Below are 26,548 nucleotides of genomic sequence, written 5' to 3' on the forward strand. Positions count from 1 at the left end.
AACATGACTTGTGTAGAGACACAGAACATGACCTGTGTAGAGACACAGAAAATGACCTATGCAGAGACACAAAACATGACCTGTGCAGAAACACAGAACATGACCTGTGTAGAGACACAGAAAATGACCTGTGTAGAGTCACAGAATATTACCTGTGCAGAGACACAGAACATGACCTGTGTAGAGACACAGAATATGACCTGTGCAGAGACACAAAACATGACCTGTGTAGAGACACAGAACATGACCTGTGTAGATACACAGAAAATGACCTATGCAGAGATATAGAACATGACATGTGCAGAGACACAGAACATGACCTGTGTAGAGACACAGAATATGACCTGTGCAGAGACACAGAACATGACCTGTGTAGAGACACAGGAAATGACCTATGCAGAGACACAGAACATGACCTGTGTAGAAACACAGAATATGACCTGTGCAGAGACACAGAACATGACCTGTGTAGAGACACAGAATATGACCTGTGCAGAGACACAGAACATGACCTGTGTAGAGACACAGAAAATGACCTGTGCAGAGACACAGAACATGACCTGTGTAGAGACACAGAACATGAACTGTGTAGAGACACAGAATATGACCTGTGCCGAGACACAGAACATGACAACAGTAGAGTCACAGAATATGATATGTTTAGAGATACAGAACATGACCTCAGTAGAGATACAGAACATGACCTGTGTAGAGACACAGAATATGACCTGTGTAGAGACACAGAAAATGACCTATGCAGAGACACAGAACATGACCTGTGCAGAGACACAGAACATGACCTGTGCAGAGACACAGAACATGACCTGTGTAGAGACACAGAAAATGACCTGTGTAGAGTCACAGAATATGACCTGTGCAGAGACACAGAACATGACGTGTGTAGAGACACAAAACATGACCTGTGTAGAGACACAGAACTGTGTCTCTACACAGAACATGACCTGTGTAGAGACACAGAAAATGACCTATGCAGAGACACAGAACATGACCTGTGCAGAGACACAGAACATGACCTGTGTAGAGACACAGAAAATGACCTATGCAGAGACACAGAACATGACCTGTGCAGAGACACAGAACATGACCTGTGTAGAGTCACAGAATATGACCTGTGCAGAGACACAGAACATGACCTGTGTAGAGACACAGAAAATGACCTGTGCAGAGACACAGAACATGACCTGTGTAGAGACACAGGAAATGACCTATGCAGAGACACAGAACATGACCTGTGTAGAAACTCAGAATATGACCAGTGCGGAGACACAGAACATAACCTGTGTAGAGACACAGAATATGACCTGTGCAGAGACACAGAACATGACCTGTGTAGAGACACAGAAAATGACCTGTGCAGAGACACAGAACATGACCTGTGTAGAGACACAGAACATGAAATGTGTAGAGACACAGAATATGACCTGTGACGAGACACAGAACATGACAACAGTAGAGTCACAGAATATGATATGTTTAGAGATACAGAACATGACCTCAGTAGAGATACAGAACATGACCTGTGTAGAGACACAGAATATGACCTGTGTAGAGACACAGAAAATGACCTATGCAGAGACACAGAACATGACCTGTGCAGAGATACAGAACATGACCTGTGCAGAGACACAGAACATGACCTGTGTAGAAACACAGAAAATGACCTGTGTAGAGTCACAGAATATGACCTGTGCAGAGACACAGAACATGACGTGTGTAGAGACACAAAACATGACCTGTGTAGAGACACAGAAAATGACCTATGCAGAGACACAGAACATGACCTGTGCAGAGACACAGAACATGACCTGTGTAGAGATACAGAAAATGACCTATGCCGAGACACAGAATATGACCTGTGCAGAGACACGGAACATGACCTGTATAGAGTCACAGAATATGACCTGTGCAGAGACACAGAACATGACCTGTGTAGAGTCACAGAATATGACCTGTGCAGAGACACAGAACATGACCTGTGTAGAGACATAATATGACCCGTGTAGAGACACAGAACATGACCTCAGAAGAGTCACAGAACAAGACCTGTGTAGACACAGAACATGACCTGTGTAGAGACACAGAATATGACCTGTGTAGAGACACAGAAAATGACCTGTGTAGTCACAGAATATGACCTGTTCAGAGACACAGAACATGACCTGTGTAGAGACACAGAATATGACCTGTGCAGAGACACAAAACATGACCTGTGTAGAGACACAGAACATGACCTGTGTAGAGACACAGAATATGACCTGTGCAGAGACACAGATCATGACCTGTGTAGAGACACATAATATGACCTGTGCAGAGACACAAAACATGACCTGTGTAGAGACACAGAACATGACCTGTGTAGAAACACAGAAAATGACCTATGCAGAGACACAGAACATGACCTGTGCAGAGACACAGAACATGACCTGTGTAGAGACACAGAAAATGACCTGTGTAGAGTCACAGAATATGACCTGTGCAAAGACACAGAACATGACCTGTGTAGAGACACAGAGTATGACCTGTGCAGAGACACAAAACATGACCTGTGTAGAGACACAGAACATGACCTGTGTAGAGACACAGAAAATGACCTGTGCAGAGACACAAAACATGACCTGTGTAGAGACACAGAACATGACCTGTGTAGAGACACAGAAAATGACCTATGCAGAGACACAGAACATGTCCTGTGCAGAGACACAGAACATTACGTGTGTAGAGACACAAAATATGACCTGTGCAGAGACACAAAACATGACCTGTATAGAGACACAGAACATGACCTGTGTAGAGACACAGAATATGACCTGTGTAGAGACACAGAAAATGACCTATGAAGAGACACAGAGCATGACCTGTGCAGAGACACAGAACATGACCTGTGTAGAGACACAGAAAATGGCCTGTGTAGAGTCACAGAATATGACCTGTGCAGAGACACAGAACATTACGTGTGTAGAGACACAAAATATGACCTGTGCAGAGACACAAAACATGACCTGTGTAGAGACACAGAACATGACCTGTGCAGAGACACAGAACATGACCTGTGTAGAGACACAGAACATGACCTGTGCAGAGACACAGAACATGACCTGTTTAGAGACACAGAAAATGACCTATGCAGAGACACAGAATATGACCTGTGCAGAGACACAGAACATGACCTGTGTATAGTCACAGAATATGACCTGTGCAGAGACACAGAACATGACCTGTGTAGAGACATAATATGACCCGTGTAGAGACACAGAACATGACCTCAGAAGAGTCACAGAACAAGACCTGTGTAGAGACACAGAAAATGACCTGTGTAGAGACACAGAATATGACCTGTGTAGAGACACAGAAAATGACCTGTGTAGAGTCACAGAATATGACCTGTGCAGAGACACAGAACATGACCTGTGTAGAGACACAGAATATGACCTGTGCACAGACACAAAACATGACCTGTGTAGAGACACAGAACATGACCTGTGTAGAGACACAGAAAATGACCTATGCAGAGACACAAAACATGACCTGTGCAGAAACACAGAACATGACCTGTGTAGAGACACAGAAAATGACCTGTGTAGAGTCACAGAATATTACCTGTGCAGAGACACAGAACATGACCTGTGTAGAGACACAGAATATGACCTGTGCAGAGACACAAAACATGACCTGTGTAGAGACACAGAACATGACCTGTGTAGATACACAGAAAATGACCTATGCAGAGATATAGAACATGACATGTGCAGAGACACAGAACATGACCTGTGTAGAGACACAGAATATGACCTGTGCAGAGACACAGAACATGACCTGTGTAGAGACACAGGAAATGACCTATGCAGAGACACAGAACATGACCTGTGTAGAAACACAGAATATGACCTGTGCAGAGACACAGAACATGACCTGTGTAGAGACACAGAATATGACCTGTGCAGAGACACAGAACATGACCTGTGTAGAGACACAGAAAATGACCTGTGCAGAGACACAGAACATGACCTGTGTAGAGACACAGAACATGAACTGTGTAGAGACACAGAATATGACCTGTGCCGAGACACAGAACATGACAACAGTAGAGTCACAGAATATGATATGTTTAGAGATACAGAACATGACCTCAGTAGAGATACAGAACATGACCTGTGTAGAGACACAGAATATGACCTGTGTAGAGACACAGAAAATGACCTATGCAGAGACACAGAACATGACCTGTGCAGAGACACAGAACATGACCTGTGCAGAGACACAGAACATGACCTGTGTAGAGACACAGAAAATGACCTGTGTAGAGTCACAGAATATGACCTGTGCAGAGACACAGAACATGACGTGTGTAGAGACACAAAACATGACCTGTGTAGAGACACAGAACTGTGTCTCTACACAGAACATGACCTGTGTAGAGACACAGAAAATGACCTATGCAGAGACACAGAACATGACCTGTGCAGAGACACAGAACATGACCTGTGTAGAGACACAGAAAATGACCTATGCAGAGACACAGAACATGACCTGTGCAGAGACACAGAACATGACCTGTGTAGAGTCACAGAATATGACCTGTGCAGAGACACAGAACATGACCTGTGTAGAGACACAGAAAATGACCTGTGCAGAGACACAGAACATGACCTGTGTAGAGACACAGGAAATGACCTATGCAGAGACACAGAACATGACCTGTGTAGAAACTCAGAATATGACCAGTGCGGAGACACAGAACATAACCTGTGTAGAGACACAGAATATGACCTGTGCAGAGACACAGAACATGACCTGTGTAGAGACACAGAAAATGACCTGTGCAGAGACACAGAACATGACCTGTGTAGAGACACAGAACATGAAATGTGTAGAGACACAGAATATGACCTGTGACGAGACACAGAACATGACAACAGTAGAGTCACAGAATATGATATGTTTAGAGATACAGAACATGACCTCAGTAGAGATACAGAACATGACCTGTGTAGAGACACAGAATATGACCTGTGTAGAGACACAGAAAATGACCTATGCAGAGACACAGAACATGACCTGTGCAGAGATACAGAACATGACCTGTGCAGAGACACAGAACATGACCTGTGTAGAAACACAGAAAATGACCTGTGTAGAGTCACAGAATATGACCTGTGCAGAGACACAGAACATGACGTGTGTAGAGACACAAAACATGACCTGTGTAGAGACACAGAAAATGACCTATGCAGAGACACAGAACATGACCTGTGCAGAGACACAGAACATGACCTGTGTAGAGATACAGAAAATGACCTATGCCGAGACACAGAATATGACCTGTGCAGAGACACGGAACATGACCTGTATAGAGTCACAGAATATGACCTGTGCAGAGACACAGAACATGACCTGTGTAGAGTCACAGAATATGACCTGTGCAGAGACACAGAACATGACCTGTGTAGAGACATAATATGACCCGTGTAGAGACACAGAACATGACCTCAGAAGAGTCACAGAACAAGACCTGTGTAGACACAGAACATGACCTGTGTAGAGACACAGAATATGACCTGTGTAGAGACACAGAAAATGACCTGTGTAGTCACAGAATATGACCTGTTCAGAGACACAGAACATGACCTGTGTAGAGACACAGAATATGACCTGTGCAGAGACACAAAACATGACCTGTGTAGAGACACAGAACATGACCTGTGTAGAGACACAGAATATGACCTGTGCAGAGACACAGATCATGACCTGTGTAGAGACACATAATATGACCTGTGCAGAGACACAAAACATGACCTGTGTAGAGACACAGAACATGACCTGTGTAGAAACACAGAAAATGACCTATGCAGAGACACAGAACATGACCTGTGCAGAGACACAGAACATGACCTGTGTAGAGACACAGAAAATGACCTGTGTAGAGTCACAGAATATGACCTGTGCAAAGACACAGAACATGACCTGTGTAGAGACACAGAGTATGACCTGTGCAGAGACACAAAACATGACCTGTGTAGAGACACAGAACATGACCTGTGTAGAGACACAGAAAATGACCTGTGCAGAGACACAAAACATGACCTGTGTAGAGACACAGAACATGACCTGTGTAGAGACACAGAAAATGACCTATGCAGAGACACAGAACATGTCCTGTGCAGAGACACAGAACATTACGTGTGTAGAGACACAAAATATGACCTGTGCAGAGACACAAAACATGACCTGTATAGAGACACAGAACATGACCTGTGTAGAGACACAGAATATGACCTGTGTAGAGACACAGAAAATGACCTATGAAGAGACACAGAGCATGACCTGTGCAGAGACACAGAACATGACCTGTGTAGAGACACAGAAAATGGCCTGTGTAGAGTCACAGAATATGACCTGTGCAGAGACACAGAACATTACGTGTGTAGAGACACAAAATATGACCTGTGCAGAGACACAAAACATGACCTGTGTAGAGACACAGAACATGACCTGTGCAGAGACACAGAACATGACCTGTGTAGAGACACAGAACATGACCTGTGCAGAGACACAGAACATGACCTGTTTAGAGACACAGAAAATGACCTATGCAGAGACACAGAATATGACCTGTGCAGAGACACAGAACATGACCTGTGTATAGTCACAGAATATGACCTGTGCAGAGACACAGAACATGACCTGTGTAGAGACATAATATGACCCGTGTAGAGACACAGAACATGACCTCAGAAGAGTCACAGAACAAGACCTGTGTAGAGACACAGAAAATGACCTGTGTAGAGACACAGAATATGACCTGTGTAGAGACACAGAAAATGACCTGTGTAGAGTCACAGAATATGACCTGTGCAGAGACACAGAACATGACCTGTGTAGAGACACAGAATATGACCTGTGCACAGACACAAAACATGACCTGTGTAGAGACACAGAACATGACCTGTGTAGAGACACAGAAAATGACCTATGCAGAGACACAGAACATGACGTGTGTAGAAACACAGAATATGACCTGTGCAGAGACACAGAACATGACCTGTGTAGAGACACAGAATATGACCTGTGTAGAGTCACAGAATATGACCTGTGCAGAGACACAGAACATGACCTGTGTAGAGACACAGAATATGACCTGTGCTGAGACACAAAACATGACTTGTGTAGAGACACAGAACATGACCTGTGTAGAGACACAGAAAATGACCTATGCAGAGACACAAAACATGACCTGTGCAGAAACACAGAACATGACCTGTGTAGAGACACAGAAAATGACCTGTGTAGAGTCACACAGAATATTACCTGTGCAGAGACACAGAACATGACCTGTGTAGAGACACAGAATATGACCTGCGCAGAGACACAAAACATGACCTGTGTAGAGACACAGAACATGACCTGTGTAGATACACAGAAAATGACCTATGCAGAGATATAGAACATGACCTGTGCAGAGACACAGAACATGACCTGTGTAGAGACACAGAATATGACCTGTGCAGAGACACAGAACATGACCTGTGTAGAGACACAGGAAATGACCTATGCAGAGACACAGAACATGACCTGTGTAGAAACACAGAATATGACCAGTGCAGAGACACAGAACATGACCTGTGTAGAGACACAGAATATGACCTGTGCAGAGACACAGAACATGACCTGTGTAGAGACACAGAAAATGACCTGTGCAGAGACACAGAACATGACCTGTGTAGAGACACAGAACATGAACTGTGTAGAGACACAGAATATGACCTGTGCCGAGACACAGAACATGACAACAGTAGAGTCACAGAATATGATATGTTTAGAGATACAGAACATGACCTCAGTAGAGATACAGAACATGACCTGTGTAGAGACACAGAATATGACCTGTGTAGAGACACAGAAAATGACCTATGCAGAGACACAGAACATGACCTGTGCAGAGACACAGAACATGACCTGTGCAGAGACACAGAACATGACCTGTGTAGAGACACAGAAAATGACCTGTGTAGAGTCACAGAATATGACCTGTGCAGAGACACAGAACATGACGTGTGTAGAGACACAAAACATGACCTGTGTAGAGACACAGAACTGTGTCTCTACACAGAACAAGACCTGTGTAGAGACACAGAAAATGACCTGTGTAGAGACACAGAACATGACCTCAGAAGAGTCACAGAGCAAGACCTGTGTAGAGACACAGAGCAAGACCTGTGTAGAGACATAATATGACCCGTGTAGAGACACAGAACATGACCTCAGAAGAGTCACAGAGCAAGACCTGTGTAGAGACACAGAACATGGCCTGTGTAGAGACATAATATGACCCGTGTAGAGACACAGAACATGACCTCAGAAGAGTCACAGAGCAAGACCTGTGTAGAGACACAGGAAATGACCTATGCAGAGACACAGAACATGACCTGTGTAGAAACACAGAATATGACCTGTGCAGAGACACAGAACATGACCTGTGTAGAGACACAGAATATGACCTGTGCAGAGACACAGAACATGACCTGTGTAGAGACACAGAAAATGACCTGTGCAGAGACACAGAACATGACCTGTGTAGAGACACAGAACATGAACTGTGTAGAGACACAGAATATGACCTGTGCCGAGACAGAACATGACAACAGTAGAGTCACAGAATATGATATGTTTAGAGATACAGAACATGACCTCAGTAGAGATACAGAACATGACCTGTGTAGAGACACAGAATATGACCTGTGTAGAGACACAGAAAATGACCTATGCAGAGACACAGAACATGACCTGTGCAGAGACACAGAACATGACCTGTGCAGAGACACAGAACATGACCTGTGTAGAGACACAGAAAATGACCTGTGTAGAGTCACAGAATATGACCTGTGCAGAGACACAGAACATGACGTGTGTAGAGACACAAAACATGACCTGTGTAGAGACACAGAACTGTGTCTCTACACAGAACATGACCTGTGTAGAGACACAGAAAATGACCTATGCAGAGACACAGAACATGACCTGTGCAGAGACACAGAACATGACCTGTGTAGAGACACAGAAAATGACCTATGCAGAGACACAGAACATGACCTGTGCAGAGACACAGAACATGACCTGTGTAGAGTCACAGAATATGACCTGTGCAGAGACACAGAACATGACCTGTGTAGAGACACAGAAAATGACCTGTGCAGAGACACAGAACATGACCTGTGTAGAGACACAGGAAATGACCTATGCAGAGACACAGAACATGACCTGTGTAGAAACTCAGAATATGACCAGTGCGGAGACACAGAACATAACCTGTGTAGAGACACAGAATATGACCTGTGCAGAGACACAGAACATGACCTGTGTAGAGACACAGAAAATGACCTGTGCAGAGACACAGAACATGACCTGTGTAGAGACACAGAACATGAAATGTGTAGAGACACAGAATATGACCTGTGACGAGACACAGAACATGACAACAGTAGAGTCACAGAATATGATATGTTTAGAGATACAGAACATGACCTCAGTAGAGATACAGAACATGACCTGTGTAGAGACACAGAATATGACCTGTGTAGAGACACAGAAAATGACCTATGCAGAGACACAGAACATGACCTGTGCAGAGATACAGAACATGACCTGTGCAGAGACACAGAACATGACCTGTGTAGAAACACAGAAAATGACCTGTGTAGAGTCACAGAATATGACCTGTGCAGAGACACAGAACATGACGTGTGTAGAGACACAAAACATGACCTGTGTAGAGACACAGAAAATGACCTATGCAGAGACACAGAACATGACCTGTGCAGAGACACAGAACATGACCTGTGTAGAGATACAGAAAATGACCTATGCCGAGACACAGAATATGACCTGTGCAGAGACACGGAACATGACCTGTGTAGAGTCACAGAATATGACCTGTGCAGAGACACAGAACATGACCTGTGTAGAGTCACAGAATATGACCTGTGCAGAGACACAGAACATGACCTGTGTAGAGACATAATATGACCCGTGTAGAGACACAGAACATGACCTCAGAAGAGTCACAGAACAAGACCTGTGTAGACACAGAACATGACCTGTGTAGAGACACAGAATATGACCTGTGTAGAGACACAGAAAATGACCTGTGTAGTCACAGAATATGACCTGTTCAGAGACACAGAACATGACCTGTGTAGAGACACAGAATATGACCTGTGCAGAGACACAAAACATGACCTGTGTAGAGACACAGAACATGACCTGTGTAGAGACACAGAATATGACCTGTGCAGAGACACAGATCATGACCTGTGTAGAGACACATAATATGACCTGTGCAGAGACACAAAACATGACCTGTGTAGAGACACAGAACATGACCTGTGTAGAAACACAGAAAATGACCTATGCAGAGACACAGAACATGACCTGTGCAGAGACACAGAACATGACCTGTGTAGAGACACAGAAAATGACCTGTGTAGAGTCACAGAATATGACCTGTGCAAAGACACAGAACATGACCTGTGTAGAGACACAGAGTATGACCTGTGCAGAGACACAAAACATGACCTGTGTAGAGACACAGAACATGACCTGTGTAGAGACACAGAAAATGACCTGTGCAGAGACACAAAACATGACCTGTGTAGAGACACAGAACATGACCTGTGTAGAGACACAGAAAATGACCTATGCAGAGACACAGAACATGTCCTGTGCAGAGACACAGAACATTACGTGTGTAGAGACACAAAATATGACCTGTGCAGAGACACAAAACATGACCTGTATAGAGACACAGAACATGACCTGTGTAGAGACATAGAATATGACCTGTGTAGAGACACAGAAAATGACCTATGAAGAGACACAGAGCATGACCTGTGCAGAGACACAGAACATGACCTGTGTAGAGACACAGAAAATGGCCTGTGTAGAGTCACAGAATATGACCTGTGCAGAGACACAGAACATTACGTGTGTAGAGACACAAAATATGACCTGTGCAGAGACACAAAACATGACCTGTGTAGAGACACAGAACATAACCTGTGCAGAGACACAGAACATGACCTGTGTAGAGACACAGAACATGACCTGTGCAGAGACACAGAACATGACCTGTTTAGAGACACAGAAAATGACCTATGCAGAGACACAGAATATGACCTGTGCAGAGACACAGAACATGACCTGTGTATAGTCACAGAATATGACCTGTGCAGAGACACAGAACATGACCTGTGTAGAGACATAATATGACCCGTGTAGAGACACAGAACATGACCTCAGAAGAGTCACAGAACAAGACCTGTGTAGAGACACAGAAAATGACCTGTGTAGAGACACAGAATATGACCTGTGTAGAGACACAGAAAATGACCTGTGTAGAGTCACAGAATATGACCTGTGCAGAGACACAGAACATGACCTGTGTAGAGACACAGAATATGACCTGTGCACAGACACAAAACATGACCTGTGTAGAGACACAGAACATGACCTGTGTAGAGACACAGAAAATGACCTATGCAGAGACACAGAACATGACGTGTGTAGAAACACAGAATATGACCTGTGCAGAGACACAGAACATAACCTGTGTAGAGACACAGAATATGACCTGTGTAGAGTCACAGAATATGACCTGTGCAGAGACACAGAACATGACCTGTGTAGAGACACAGAATATGACCTGTGCTGAGACACAAAACATGACTTGTGTAGAGACACAGAACATGACCTGTGTAGAGACACAGAAAATGACCTATGCAGAGACACAAAACATGACCTGTGCAGAAACACAGAACATGACCTGTGTAGAGACACAGAAAATGACCTGTGTAGAGTCACAGAATATTACCTGTGCAGAGACACAGAACATGACCTGTGTAGAGACACAGAATATGACCTGTGCAGAGACACAAAACATGACCTGTGTAGAGACACAGAACATGACCTGTGTAGATACACAGAAAATGACCTATGCAGAGATATAGAACATGACATGTGCAGAGACACAGAACATGACCTGTGTAGAGACACAGGAAATGACCTATGCAGAGACACAGAACATGACCTGTGTAGAAACACAGAATATGACCAGTGCAGAGACACAGAACATGACCTGTGTAGAGACACAGAATATGACCTGTGCAGAGACACAGAACATGACCTGTGTAGAGACACAGGAAATGACCTATGCAGAGACACAGAACATGACCTGTGTAGAAACACAGAATATGACCAGTGCAGAGACACAGAACATGACCTGTGTAGAGACACAGAATATGACCTGTGCAGAGACACAGAACATGACCTGTGTAGAGACACAGAAAATGACCTGTGCAGAGACACAGAACATGACCTGTGTAGAGACACAGAACATGAACTGTGTAGAGACACAGAATATGACCTGTGCCGAGACACAGAACATGACAACAGCAGAGTCACAGAATATGATATGTTTAGAGATACAGAACATGACCTCAGTAGAGATACAGAACATGACCTGTGTAGAGACACAGAATATGACCTGTGTAGAGACACAGAAAATGACCTATGCAGAGACACAGAACATGACCTGTGCAGAGACACAGAACATGACCTGTGCAGAGACACAGAACATGACCTGTGTAGAGACACAGAAAATGACCTGTGTAGAGTCACAGAATATGACCTGTGCAGAGACACAGAACATGACGTGTGTAGAGACACAAAACATGACCTGTGTAGAGACACAGAACTGTGTCTCTACAAAGAACATGACCTGTGTAGAGACACATAAAATGACCTATGCAGAGACACAGAACATGACCTGTGCAGAGACACAGAACATGACCTGTGTAGAGACACAGAAAATGACCTATGCAGAGACACAGAACATGACCTGTGCAGAGACACAGAACATGACCTGTGTAGAGACACAGAACATGAAATGTGTAGAGACACAGAATATGACCTGTGACGAGACACAGAACATGACAACAGTAGAGTCACAGAATATGATATGTTTAGAGATACAGAACATGACCTCAGTAGAGATACAGAACATGACCTGTGTAGAGACACAGAATATGACCTGTGTAGAGACACAGAAAATGACCTATGCAGAGACACAGAACATGACCTGTGCAGAGATACAGAACATGACCTGTGCAGAGACACAGAACATGACCTGTGTAGAAACACAGAAAATGACCTGTGTAGAGTCACAGAATATGACCTGTGCAGAGACACAGAACATGACGTGTGTAGAGACACAAAACATGACCTGTGTAGAGACACAGAAAATGACCTATGCAGAGACACAGAACATGACCTGTGCAGAGACACAGAACATGACCTGTGTAGAGATACAGAAAATGACCTATGCCGAGACACAGAATATGACCTGTGCAGAGACACAGAATATGACCTGTGTAGAGTCACAGAATATGACCTGTGCAGAGACACAGAACATGACCTGTGTAGAGTCACAGAATATGACCTGTGCAGAGACACAGAACATGACCTGTGTAGAGACATAATATGACCCGTGTAGAGACACAGAACATGACCTCAGAAGAGTCACAGAACAAGACCTGTGTAGACCCAGAACATGACCTGTGTAGAGACACAGAATATGACCTGTGTAGAGACACAGAAAATGACCTGTGTAGTCACAGAATATGACCTGTTCAGAGACACAGAACATGACCTGTGTAGAGACACAGAATATGACCTGTGCAGAGACACAAAACATGACCTGTGTAGAGACACAGAACATGACCTGTGTAGAGACACAGAATATGACCTGTGCAGAGACACAGATCATGACCTGTGTAGAGACACATAATATGACCTGTGCAGAGACACAAAACATGACCTGTGTAGAGACACAGAACATGACCTGTGTAGAAACACAGAAAATGACCTATGCAGAGACACAGAACATGACCTGTGCAGAGACACAGAACATGACCTGTGTAGAGACACAGAAAATGACCTGTGTAGAGTCACAGAATATGACCTGTGCAAAGACACAGAACATGACCTGTGTAGAGACACAGAGTATGACCTGTGCAGAGACACAAAACATGACCTGTGTAGAGACACAGAACATGACCTGTGTAGAGACACAGAAAATGACCTGTGCAGAGACACAAAACATGACCTGTGTAGAGACACAGAACATGACCTGTTTAGAGACACAAAACATGACCTATGCAGAGACACAGAACATGTCCTGTGCAGAGACACAGAACATTACGTGTGTAGAGACACAAAATATGACCTGTGCAGAGACACAAAACATGACCTGTATAGAGACACAGAACATGACCTGTGTAGAGACACAGAATATGACCTGTGTAGAGACACAGAAAATGACCTATGCAGAGACACAGAACATGACCTGTGCAGAGACACAGAACATGACCTGTGTAGAGACACAGAAAATGGCCTGTGTAGAGTCACAGAATATGACCTGTGCAGAGACACAGAACATTACGTGTGTAGAGACACAAAATATGACCTGTGCAGAGACACAAAACATGACCTGTGTAGAGACACAGAACATGACCTGTGCAGAGACACAGAACATGACCTGTGTAGAGACACAGAACATGACCTGTGCAGAGACACAGAACATGACCTGTTTAGAGACACAGAAAATGACCTATGCAGAGACACAGAATATGACCTGTGCAGAGACACAGAACATGAACTGTGTATAGTCACAGAATATGACCTGTGCAGAGACACAGAACATGACCTGTGTAGAGACATAATATGACCCGTGTAGAGACACAGAACATGACCTCAGAAGAGTCACAGAACAAGACCTGTGTAGAGACACAGAAAATGACCTGTGTAGAGACACAGAATATGACCTGTGTAGAGACACAGAAAATGACCTGTGTAGAGTCACAGAATATGACCTGTGCAGAGACACAGAACATGACCTGTGTAGAGACACAGAATATGACCTGTGCACAGACACAAAACATGACCTGTGTAGAGACACAGAACATGACCTGTGTAGAGACACAGAAAATGACCTATGCAGAGACACAGAACATGACGTGTGTAGAAACACAGAATATGACCTGTGCAGAGACACTGAACATGACCTGTGTAGAGACACAGAATATGACCTGTGTAGAGTCACAGAATATGACCTGTGCAGAGACACAGAACATGACCTGTGTAGAGACACAGAATATGACCTGTGCTGAGACACAAAACATGACTTGTGTAGAGACACAGAACATGACCTGTGTAGAGACACAGAAAATGACCTATGCAGAGACACAAAACATGACCTGTGCAGAAACACAGAACATGACCTGTGTAGAGACACAGAAAATGACCTGTGTAGAGTCACAGAATATTACCTGTGCAGAGACACAGAACACAGAACATGACCTGTGTAGAGACACAGAAAATGACCTATGCAGAGACACAAAACATGACCTGTGCAGAAACACAGAACATGACCTGTGTAGAGACACAGAAAATGACCTGTGTAGAGTCACAGAATATTACCTGTGCAGAGACACAGAACATGACCTGTGTAGAGACACAGAATATGACCTGTGCAGAGACACAAAACATGACCTGTGTAGAGACACAGAACATGACCTGTGTAGATACACAGAAAATGACTTATGCAGAGATATAGAACATGACCTGTGCAGAGACACAGAACATGACCTGTGTAGAGACACAGAATATGACCTGTGCAGAGACACAGAACATGACCTGTGTAGAGACACAGGAAATGACCTATGCAGAGACACAGAACATGACCTGTGTAGAAACACAGAATATGACCAGTGCAGAGACACAGAACATGACCTGTGTAGAGACACAGAATATGAACTGTGCAGAGACACAGAACATGACCTGTGTAGAGACACAGAAAATGACCTGTGCAGAGACACAGAACATGACCTGTGTAGAGACACAGAACATGAACTGTGTAGAGACACAGAATATGACCTGTGCCGAGACACAGAACATGACAACAGTAGAGTCACAGAATATGATATGTTTAGAGATACAGAACATGACCTCAGTAGAGATACAGAACATGACCTGTGTAGAGACACAGAATATGACCTGTGTAGAGACACAGAAAATGACCTATGCAGAGACACAGAACATGACCTGTGGAGAGACACAGAACATGACCTGTGCAGAGACACAGAACATGACCTGTGTAGAGACACAGAAAATGACCTGTGTAGAGTCACAGAATATGACCTGTGCAGAGACACAGAACATGACGTGTGTAGAGACACAAAACATGACCTGTGTAGAGACACAGAACTGTGTCTCTACACAGAACATGACCTGTGTAGAGACACAGAAAATGACCTATGCAGAGACACAGAACATGACCTGTGCAGAGACACAGAACATGACCTGTGTAGAGTCACAGAATATGACCTGTGCAGAGACACAGAACATGACCTGTGTAGAGACATAATATGACCCGTGTAGAGACACAGAACATGACCTCAGAAGAGTCACAGAGCAAGACCTGTGTAGAGACACAGAACATGACCTGTGTAGAGACACAGAACATGACCTGTGCAGAGACACAAAACATGACCTGTGTAGAGACACAGAACATGACCTGTGTAGAGACACAGAACATGACCTGTGTAGAGACACAGAACATGACCTCAGAAGAGTCACAGAGCAAGACCTGTGTAGAGACACAGAGCAAGACCTGTGTAGAGACACAGAACATGACCTGTGTAGAGACACAGAACATGACCTCAGAAGAGTCACAGAGCAAGACCTGTGTAGAGACACAGAGCAAGACCTGTGTAGAGACACAGAACATGACCTGTGTAGAGACACAGAACATGACCTCAGAAGAGTCACAGAGCAAGACCTGTGTAGAGACACAGAGCAAGACCTGTGTAGAGACATAATATGACCCGTGTAGAGACACAGAACATGACCTCAGAAGAGTCACAGAGCAAGACCTGTGTAGAGACACAGAACATGGCCTGTGTAGAGACATAATATGACCCGTGTAGAGACACAGAACATGACCTCAGAAGAGTCACAGAGCAAGACCTGTGTAGAGACACAGAACATGACCTGTGTAGAGACACAGAACATGACCTGTGTAGAGACACAGAACATGACCTGTGTAGAGACACAGAACATGACCTGTGTAGAGACACAGAACATGACCTGTGTAGAGACACAGAACATGACCTGTGTAGAGACACAGAACATGACCTGTGTAGAGACACAGAACATGACATGACGAGCCGGCGTGGAGGGAGTGTGGAGTTGGGGGTTTAGGGTACGTTTTGCCTCCTGGTCAAAACGTTTTGTGCTACTGGTGGACGTATCTTGAATGTAGCATCTTATACTTGTAGAATAAACGTAACTTTAGGTAGGGAAGAGCAGGCTCAATCTCTCTTGAAAGAGATTATTGTCACAATATATATATATATATATATATATATATATATATATATATATATATATATATATATATATATATATATATATATATATATATATATATATATATATATATATATATATATATATATATATATATATATATATATATATATATATATATATTCTTTATAGAGTGAGATAGGCCTAGGGGACGGACGTGTGACGGAGGAGCTGCTGCCTTCTCAGCCATTACCCTGAGACATCTTGGCCTCACCGTACCAAGACTCAACCATATTCACCGTGAATACACCAAGCAGACGTGGGAGTGGCCGGAAGTGCCTTCGGTGTACCATCTATGTGAAAACCTATCAAAACAGGTTGGTTGGCAGTGTGGAGTCATGGAGGCTGGAGTGAGGGGCCAGGATGGACCCTGCAGGCCTCCCATAGTGAGGGGAGGTGGGGGGTGAGTGAGGGGTGTTGTGTGGTCAGGAGAGAGAGGTGGGGGTTACGTGTGTGCCAAATAATGTTTTGTGTTTTTCTTTTTTTGAAAGTTTTGTTGAACAAGTTACGTTGTCATATTGTGAGTACAACACACGTGCAGTGAGTCAGATTACAAGTGTGTGATTCATTCATCATTGTGCAGTGATATACGGGGAATTATACCAGTGTTAGTGTAACCTGACCCCCGCCCCCACCCAGCGCCCTGGCCGGGAAGTACCTGCTCTCCCCCTCCTTCCCCACCCCACCACGTCGCCTCCCCACCCACGAGGCCACCTTGCCACCCGAATCTGTGGTCCATAAAGCAGCCATGTCCTTCCCAACAGGATCAGCAGGTGGGTTCACAGGACTAAAACCCAACCACCTCAAGCAAATGCTCAAACCTGCACTGGGTGACATTGCAAAGAACCTCTTGGTGGAACTAACCAGATTCACCAACACATGTCTAGCTGGCAACTTACCAGCGACCATAAGACCTATCTTTTTTGGAGCATCTCTCTGTGCTCTAAAGAAAAAGGATGGAGGGATCAGGCCAATAGCTGTCGGCAATCCTCTCCGGCGTCTCGTCGCAAAGGCTGCTGCAAGAACAGTTAGTGACGCAGCGGCCAACATGCTGAAGCCAAAACAGCTCGGGTTCGGCATTCCACAAGGGTGTGAGGCGGCAGCCCATGCAGCTCGAGCCTTCATCGCCAACATCACAGACGAAAAGGCCCTTTTCAAGCGATGGCGATGAGGCAAATCCTCATCGCCATATGGACTTCATGGATAAATTAATGGGAATAATGGATAGGATGTCCTTGGAAAGGTAGGTTAAGGAAGCCTTAAAGGCTTGGTCAGGGAGTTCTTGGATGTTTTTGCGTTGTGGGGGGGGGGGAAGCCCCCAGGTTGCATTACTCAAGGAGAACATATGATTGACGTAGAGGGCACACATTCAGTATATACGAGAGTGTATAGCATACCGGTGGCGCATCAGAGGGAGGTGAAGAAGGAGATAAGCCAACTGAAGGATTATGATATCACTGAAATATCCAGTTTACCGTGGCACACCCCTCTTGTGGTAGTCAGGAAAAAGAATTGGCGAGTGAGGTTATGTGTATATTTCCGCAGAATTAACAAGCTGACGAATGACAAAGCATACCCATTACCAAACATGAGGGACACATTGACACATTTGAAGGGTACACAGTATTTACATCACATTAAACTTGCTCAGTGGTTACCACCAGATACCGCTGGAGGAAGAGTCGAGGAAAATCACAGCTTATGGTGCGTGCAATGAACTCTGGCAATACAATGACTTCCTTTCGGGTTTAAGTCAGCACCTTCTGTGCTCAGTAGGGTAATGATGAGTGTGTTACTGGGGTTGATAGGTCCCAAAGTGTTGCTGTACCTCGATGATGTAACTGTGCTGGGAAAGTCATTAGAAGAGCACATGCAAAATTTGAGGAAACCTTTGCTAATGCTAAGGCCTCACACCCTCAAAGTAAATTTTAAAACTGTTTTTTTTTTTTTTTGGAGAATCGGTAACATTCCTGAGTCATACAGTGGGCCGGATGGATATCAGTCCATTGCCAGATAAAACCAGGGATATTCAAGAGTTCCCAGTTCCACAGAACAAGAAAGAGTGCAAATCTTTCCTGGGGTTGGTTAGCTATTATCGGCGATTTACTAAAGATTTAAAAAAATGCGAGACCATTACATCAGATTAGTGGACTTGCAGTGTTCGTGTGGGGGAAGGAACAACAGCAGGCGTTCCAGGTACTGAGGGCTGCTGTCAGCTCTCGCAGTATCTTGGCGCACCCAGATTTTAACAAACAGTTTTTGGTGTATGCAGATGGGGATGCCACAGCGATAGGTGGTGTGGTAGCTCAGGTGGATGAGCGAGGACGGGAGCGTCCCATTGCCTTTTGTTCAGAGTACTATGTCCTGCAGGGAGGAACTTTAGTACAATTGAGAAGGAAGCGCTAGCGCTCACATTCATATTACAACGGAACCGGTGCATCTTGCTAGACCATGAAATTTGGCTCAGAAGCGAGGTGGGTCACCTCTCTCAGTTTAACATTACCAACTTTGAACATGTACCAGAAAAAAGCAATGTGGTTGCTGATGCTTTGTCAGGGTGTCATAATGTAGCAGTGGTGAGAGAAAGTGAGGAAGAAGAGGTGTCGTGGAATGTGAGGGAGTTGATGCGGAATTAGAAAGGTCACCCCCTTTGTGGGGAGGTAAAGAACCTTGTGAGGGATCAGCGTGCAGAGTTGAGGAAGTCACTTGCACCACCAGTGGATGAGTTTGTGATTGAAGACGAGGTGTTGAATCATCTTAGTAGGGTCGCGGGTATACGGTCTGAACCAGTAGGTTTTCTAGGGAAAGGATAGGTCCATTAAAAACTGAGACAGGTCAAATAACAGATAGTGATGAAGAGATGAGTAGTATTTTTAATAAATATTTTGTATCTGTATTTACTAAAGAGGAACGTAACAATATGCCTTCAGCCGAACAAGTCTATGTGGGTGGGGACGAGGACAGGTTGACGAGTTTAACAGTTACCAGGGAGGATGTTCTAAAACAAATAGTAAAACTCAAACCAAACAAATCCCCATGGCCGGATGAAGTGTTTGCCAGGGTGCTTAAAGAATGCAAAGAGGAGCTTTGTGACCCACTGTCAACCATATTTAATAAATCAATAGAGTCAGGCAGAGTGCCAGAGTTTTGGAAAGTTGCTAATGTGATACCAGTTTTTTAGAAAGGAGATAGATCACTTGCGTCTAACTATCGACCAATTAGCCTAACGTCTATTGTGGGTAAGTTACTCGAATCTATAATAGCAAATAAAATTCGTCTTCATCTTGAAAAACATAAATTAATAATTGAGTCGCAACATGGTTTTATAAATGGCCGTTCATGTTTAACAAATTTGTTATCTTTTTATTCTAGCATAGTTGAGGCAGTTGATAGTGGTAAGGATTGTGATGTTGTGTACCTTGACTTTAGTAAAGCTTTTGATACAGTGCCACATGAAAGACTGATTAAAAAGATAGAGGCTCATGGTATTGGGGGTGCTATATTAAACTGGATTAGGGCATGGCTATACCAAAGGAAACAGAGAGTTAGTATAAATGGAGTCAAGTCAGAGTGGGAAAATGTTGTAAGTGGAGTGCCTCAAGGCTCTGTCCTGGGACCTCTGTTGTTTATAATATATATAAATGATTTAGATTCAGGTTTGAGTAGCAACATTTGCAAATTTGCCGATGATACGAAAATCGGTAGGGAAATTAATTCGGAGGAGGACTCACTATCACTTCAAGTTGATCTAGATAGGGTTTTGAAATGGTCAAAGGATTGGCAGATGCAGTTTAATGCTGATAAATGTAAAGTTCTGAGGTTAGGTAATGATGATAGAGTTACAAGATACGAGCTAGATGGTGTTGAGATTGCGAAGTCGGATTGCGAAAGGGATCTGGGAGTTATGATAAGTAAGAATTTAAAACAAAAGGATCAATGCATAAATGTTCGTAATAAGGCAAATCGGACACTTGGATTTATTAATCGCAGCGTTAGTAACAAGACACCTGGTGTGGTTCTCAAGCTATATCTTGCTCTAGTTAGGCCCCATTTAGATTTTGCAGTTCAGTTTTGGTCGCCATATTATAGAATGGATATAAATTCACTTGAACGTGTCCAGCGTAGGATGACTAAGTTAATTCCCCAAATTAGAAATCTTTCATATGAAGAACATAAGAACATAAGAACATAAGAACAAAGGTAACTGCAGAAGGCCTATTGGCCCATACGAGGCAGCTCCTATTCTATAACCACCCAATCCCACTCATATACTTGTCCAACCCGTGCTTGAAACAATCGAGGGACCCCACCTCCACAATGTTACGCGGCAATTGGTTCCACAAATCAACAACCCTGTTACTGAACCAGTATTTACCCAAGTCTTTCCTAAATCTAAACTTATCCAATTTATATCCATTGTTTCGTGTTCTGTCCTGTGTTGATACTTTTAATACCCTATTAATATCCCCCCGGTTATGTCCATTCATCCACTTGTAAACCTCTATCATGTCACCCCTAACTCTTCGCCTTTCCAGTGAATGCAACTTAAGCTTTGTTAATCTTTCTTCATATGAAAGATTTCTAATTTGGGGAATTAACTTAGTCATCCTACGCTGGACACGTTCAAGTGAATTTATATCCATTCTATAATATGGCGACCAAAACTGAACTGCATAATCTAAATGGGGCCTAACTAGAGCAAGATATAGCTTGAGAACCACACCAGGTGTCTTGTTACTAACGCTGCGATTAATAAATCCAAGTGTCCGATTTGCCTTATTACGAACATTTATGCATTGATCCTTTTGTTTTAAATTCTTACTAATCATAACTCCCAGATCCCTTTCGCAATCCGACTTCGCAATCACAACACCATCTAGCTCGTATCTTGTAACTCTATCATCATTACCTAACCTCAGAACTTTACATTTATCAGCATTAAACTGCATCTGCCAATCCTTTGACCATTTCAAAACCCTATCTAGATCAACTTGAAGTGATAGTGAGTCCTCCTCCGAATTAATTTCCCTACCGATTTTCGTATCATCGGCAAATTTGCAAATGTTGCTACTCAAACCTGAATCTAAATCATTTATATATATTATAAACAACAGAGGTCCCAGGACAGAGCCTTGAGGCACTCCACTTACAACATTTTCCCACTCTGACTTGATTCCATTTATACTAACTCTCTGTTTCCTTTGGTATAGCCATGCCCTAATCCAGCTTAATATAGCACCCCCAATACCATGAGACTCTATTTTTTTAATCAGTCTTTCATGTGGCACTGTATCAAAAGCTTTGCTAAAGTCAAGGTATACAACATCGCAATCCTTACCACTATCAACTGCCTCAACAATGCTAGAATAAAAAGATAACAAATTTGTTAAACATGAACGGCCATTTATAAAACCATGTTGCGACTCAATTATTAATTTATGTTTTTCAAGATGAAGACGAATTTTATTTGCTATTATAGATTCGAGTAACTTTCCCACAATAGACGTTAGGCTAATTGGTCGATAGTTAGACGCAAGTGATCTATCTCCTTTCTTAAAAACTGGTATCACATTAGCAACTTTCCAAAACTCTGGCACTCTGCCTGACTCTATTGATTTATTAAATATGGTTGACAGTGGGTCACAAAGCTCCTCTTTGCATTCTTTAAGCACCCTAGCAAACACTTCATCCGGCCCTGGGGATTTGTTTGGTTTGAGTTTTACTATTTGTTTAAGAACATCCTCCCTGGTAACTGCTAAACTCGTCAACCTGTCCTCGTCCCCACCCACATAGACTTGTTCGGCTGAAGGCATATTGTTAAGTTCCTCTTTAGTAAATACAGATACAAAATATTTATTAAAAATACTACTCATCTCTTCATCACTCTCTGTTATTTGACCTGTCTCAGTTTTTAATGGACCTATCCTTTCCCTAGTCTTAGTACGATATAACTGAAAAAACCCTTTAGGATTTGTCTTTGCTTGCCCTGCTATGCGAACTTCATAGTTTCTTTTTGCTTTCCTTATCTCTTTTTTAACATTTCTAACCAGTTGTACGAATTCCTGTTCTAAAGTGACCTCCCCATTTTTAATCCTTTTGTACCAAGCTCTCTTTTTACCTATAAGGTTCTTCAAATTCTTTGTTATCCACTTTGGGTCATTAGTATACGATCTATTCAATTTGTATGGTATACTACGTTCCTGTGCTTTGTTTAGAATATTCTTAAATAAGTTATATATTGAATCCACATCGAAATCCCCATTTAAGTCACCTATCGCTGGGTTCATGTCTCGCTCCAAGACCGGCCCACACCCCATACCCAAGCCATTCCAATCAATTTGACCCAAAAAATTTCTTAGGCTATTAAAATCAGCTTTTCGAAAATCTGGCACTTTAACAGAATTTTCTCCTACTGGTCTATTCCATTCTATGCTAAATCTGATTTCTTTGTGATCACTGCTCCCTAGCTCACTCCCTATTTCGATGTCATTAATTTGCGTTTCCCTGTTAGTTAACACTAAATCTAAAATATTATTTTCCCGTGTTGGTTCCTTAATGTGTTGCGTAAGAAAGCAATCGTCAATTAATTCTAGAAAATCTTCTGCTTCACTATTCCCTGTTTTGTTCAACCAGTTTATTCCGCTAAAATTAAAGTCACCCATGACATAAATACTGTTAGATCTAGATGCTCTAGATATTTCATCCCATAGATGCTTTGCTTCCATTCTGTCTAAATTTGGTGGCCTATATATTACTCCTATTATAATATTATTAGCTTTTTCGTTTAATTCAATCCAAATAGTTTCTGTGTGTGGCTCTGTTTTGATTCCCTCTTTGAGACTACATTTCAAATTGTCCCTAACATATATGGCTACTCCACCTCCTCGTCTAATATATCTATCTGTGTGAAATAGTTTAAATCCATATATTTGATATTCAGCTAATAGTTCTCTATTTTCTACATTCATCCACGTTTCGGTAAGTGCAATAATATCTATTTTTTCTGTGCAGACAAGAGCATTTAATTCGTTAATTTTATTTCTTAGACTTCTACTGTTAGTGTAATATACCCTAAGTGAATTGTTATTTTGCGGACCTTCTCTTTCCCTGATCGTTTTGCCAATTCCTTTCTCCCACAAACACATACTTTTATTACCTCCTTCCTCCAAATCAATTCCCATACCTCTATCTACTAACAGTTTAAACCCAAACAAACACCTCTAACCACTTCTTCTAGCGAGTTCGCAACAGCAACAACCCCAGCTCTCGATAGATGCACCCCATCACGAGCATACATTTCATTTCTTCCATAGAAGTGTTCCCAGTTGTCTATGAAAGATATTGCATTTGATTTGCAATATCTTTCCAGCCGGCAATTGACACCAAGTGCCCTCGATATCCATTCATTTCCCACTCCCTTTCTTGGAAGAATGCCACATATGATCGGGACTCCTCCCTTGCTCCTAACCAACTCTATGGCTGTTTTATACCTCTGAATCAGTTCCTCACTCCTGACTCGACCAACATCATTTCCTCCCACGCTAATGCAAATAATGGGATTGTTCCCATTACCAGCCATAATATCATTCATGTTGTTTATAATATCACCAATGCCAGCTCCGGGATAGCAAACCCTTAACCTGTTCCCCCTATCTCTAGCACAAAACGTTCTATCCAAATACCTTATCTGGGAATCTCCCACAACTAATGTTTGCTTAGGTACTTCCTTTACTTTCTGAGGGGCCTGCGCTTCCTTTCTCTTCGTTGCTTTCCCTTTTGCGCGATCCACAGTCTCTCCACAGCACTCGTCCTCCAAAACGTCAAATGAATTTGAAGTTGCTATGGCGTTTGAAGGCGGCTTTATCAAAGTCTTCTTAAGGCCCCTGTCTTTCGCAACTCTCCAGGACGAGGTCCCTAAGAAAGATTAACAAAGCTTAAGTTGCATTCACTGGAAAGGCGAAGAGTTAGGGGTGACATGATAGAGGTTTACAAGTGGATGAATGGACATAACAAAGGGGATATTAATAAGGTATTAAAAGTGTCAACACAAGACAGAACCCGAAACAATGGGTATAAATTGGATAAGTTTAGATTTAGGAAAGACTTGGGTAAATACTGGTTCAGTAACAGGGTTGTTGATTTGTGGAACCAATTGCCGCGTAACATTGTGGAGGTGGGGTCCCTCGATTGTTTCAAGCATGGGTTGGACAAGTATATGAGTGGGATTGGGTGGTTATAAATAGGAGCTGCCTCGTATGGGCCAATAGGCCTTCTGCAGTTGCCTTTGTTCTTATGTTCTTAGTATACCAGGCAGTCTTGACACCGGAGTTCCAGAGGACTGCAATGTATCTGTTGTGGGGGATTTTCCTAGCAGGTATTAGTTAAATTTATTAATTTAATTGATTGGACTGTATTAAAGAAGTGAACTTCTGCTGGGTGTTACCCTTTACACATATTAAGGGGGGGGGGGGTTATTATGAATACGTAGCTTAAATCCCAAATTCTCTGGAAATAATAAACTACAGAATAGTTTCGAGTTAATTAACTACCAATGGGTTAGTATAAGTGGAAACTGCAGCTTTGCTGTCAAAGGTGAGCAAAGGTGATTCTCCTGTCATTCAACCGTCCTGAACTAATGAGCCACAGAGAATATCCCCAAATGTTGAGGAGTCCAGACACGTCCGTGTAGGAAAGAATTTGTTGCTGCTATCTCCACTTCCTCGAGGCTACCTGTGAAAAGCTTACATGGTAATACTCGTAACAACCCAGGGTCATATGAGCTGAAAGAGAGGATTAAGTTGACAATGAAGGCTCACCAAGTTTGTTTAGGTAGCTCACAGCCTAACCGATTATACTATAACATTTGTGATCACTTAGCCTAAATAATAACCCGGGTAAAAGTTTGTGGAAGTTCTGCAGGACTCGCTCAGGCGTGTCATCGGCTACCTATGGAGAGCACAACTTTGGCATCTAATGTAGAGAGCAGCGGTATGTCTGTCCATCTCGAGAGCATGTGCTTACTGCCGCCTGTGTGACCCCCCCCCTCCCC

This window comes from Procambarus clarkii, chromosome 82 (genome assembly GCF_040958095.1).
Source record: "Procambarus clarkii isolate CNS0578487 chromosome 82, FALCON_Pclarkii_2.0, whole genome shotgun sequence".
NCBI lineage: Eukaryota > Metazoa > Arthropoda > Malacostraca > Decapoda > Cambaridae > Procambarus > Procambarus clarkii.